Source organism: Borostomias antarcticus, assembly GCF_949987555.1.
Source record: "Borostomias antarcticus genome assembly, contig: scaffold_322, whole genome shotgun sequence".
Classification (NCBI taxonomy): Eukaryota; Metazoa; Chordata; class Actinopteri; order Stomiiformes; family Stomiidae; genus Borostomias; species Borostomias antarcticus.
The window spans coordinates 1-2,500 of record NW_028175664.1 but is presented as its reverse complement, the minus strand read 5'-3'; positions in this window follow the sequence as shown (position 1 = coordinate 2,500).

Sequence of the window (2,500 nt, the reverse complement as noted above, 5' to 3'; positions counted from 1 at the left end):
TCCGTCCACCTCCTCCCCCATGGCTCTCCTCTGTCCACCTCCTCCCCCATGGCTCTCCTCCGTCCACCTCCTCCCCCATGACTCTCCTCCTCCACCTCCTCCCCCATGACTCTCCTCATCCACCTCCTCCCCCATGGCTCTCATCCTCCACCTCCTCCCCCATGGCTCTCCTCCTCCACCTCCTCCCCCATGGCTCTCCTCTGTCCACCTCCTCCCCCATGGCTCTCCTCCACCTCCTCCCCCATGGCTCTCCTCCGTCCACCTCCTCCCCCATGGCTCTCCTCCTCCACCTCCTCCCCCATGGCTCTCCTCTGTCCACCTCCTCCTCCCCCATGACTCTCCTCCGTCCACCTCCTCCCCCATGACTCTCCTCCGTCCACCTCCTCCTCCCCCATGACTCTCCTCCGTCCACCTCCTCCCCCATGGCTCTCCTCCCCCACCTCCTCCCCCATGGCTCTCTCCTCCGTCCACCTCCTCCCCCATGGCTCTCCTCCGTCCTCCTCCTCCCCCATGGCTCTCCTCTGTCCACCTCCTCCTCCCCCATGGCTCTCCTCCGTCCACCTCCTCCCCCATGGCTCTCCTCTGTCCACCTCCTCCCCCATGGCTCTCCTCTGTCCACCTCCTCCTCCCCCATGGCTCTCCTCGTCCACCTCCTCCCCCATGGCTCTCCTCCATCCTCCTCCTCCCCCATGGCTCTCCTCTGTCCACCTCCTCCCCCATGGCTCTCCTCCATCCTCCTCCTCCCCCATGGCTCTCCTCTGTCCACCTCCTCCCCTATGGCTCTCCTCGTCCACCTCCTCCCCCATGACTCTCCTCTGTCCACCTCCTCCCCCATGGCTCTCCTCCGTCCACCTCCTCCTCCCCCATGACTCTCCTCTGTCCACCTCCTCGTCCACCTCCTCCTCCATGGCTCTCTTCTCTCACCATCTCCCCTCCCTCTCTCCTCTCCCCCCCCCCCCTGTCTAGATGGGTCTCTCTCCCTCTCCCTCTCTCTCTCTCCCTCTCTCATCTCTCCTCCCCCACTCTATAGATAGGTCTCTCTCCCTCTCTCTCTCTCTCTCTCTCTCTCCCCCCCTCTCCTCTCCCAACGTGATCGTCCCCCCCAGCGTCCCCCCCCCCCCCAGCCCCCCTGCTGGGAGCTGTGCTGCTGTGATGCTGCTGCTTGGATCAGGCGTGTGTTCAGTCAGGATGACCCTCGCTCGCCCCCTGACCGCCGCAGACAGAGATCTGACCACAGAGGGACAATATCTCCGCTGTGTAGAGAATGATGAAGAAGATGATGAAGAGATGGCGTGATTCACGGGGCAGAGAATGGCGTGATATCGGCTAGCATCTTCGGAGCGGCGCATCAGCTATGGTTTTGGGGTGTGACTTCACCGGACACTCTCTGACCACGGCTCAGACCACCAGGGAACTGGACCTGAGATGGGATTATCTGGGGTGACCCATGGGGGTGTATGAGTAACAGCTGTGCTTTTCAATTAGATTTGATTTTAATGCTTTCTCTATCTCTATGGGATAATCTCATCCTATGGTAGAATTCTCCTGGTCCACCTGAGCTGCCTGCATTGCGCTATTCTCACCACTAGTGGGCATCATTTATCTACATTACATTAGTTCTAGGTAGGTTTAGAATGACAGCAAGCACGGATCCTCAGTGGTCACTCACCACACACAATTTATATTTTCTTGACAGATTTTCTTGTCAGGCATTGCTATTTTATTGCCATTTTACACTATTGAAAATGTGAGGCGCGTGTGGGGGATGATTTTTAATATGATGTATGAATTTGTATGTATGTGTTTCAAAACATATTCACATTACCTTCAAAAGAAAAGTCACTAAATCCTTAGCTGATTCTATTTTATTATATTTGTTGAGGAGTTAAGGAATGTCGGCGCAGAACGTCAATCCCAATCCCTTTGTTCTAATTCCCCATCACTTCATACCTGTGATTGTAATTCCTGGGAGACGAGCGCCCTCTAGCGGTAAACGGCGCCATCGCACCTCTGGTGGTTTCTTGTTAGTCGTAGTACTCGATTCTTCCACTAGGGGTCACTAGGAGAACATAGGAATCAGAATACAGCCAAAATAAATCATTACAGATTTTGTGACTCCCAAGTTCCGAATAATTTGTCGCTGCTGCTGCTGATGTTATGGCTCAATAAGGTTAACGATTAAATAAACTCTTAGTTTTAAATGATGGCAACTGTGTTGGTTTTATTGGTAACTTTTGAGTCATAACGTTAAAAAAAATAAAAAAAATAACATGCTGCACTTAGGGGCGACCACCTTTAATTTGTTAGGGGGAAGTTCAAACAACTTGGTGGTTAAAAGAATCTAACCTAATCAATCAGATTTTGACTATAGATATAAGTTGATTGAGATATAAGTTGATTATAGAAAATGATCCTGATAAAAGCCTGGTCCTGTTTTGCTGAAGTCCTGAAGTGACTGATGTCAGGGCGAGGCAGACGGTAAGTCTAAGGTTTGACCTTT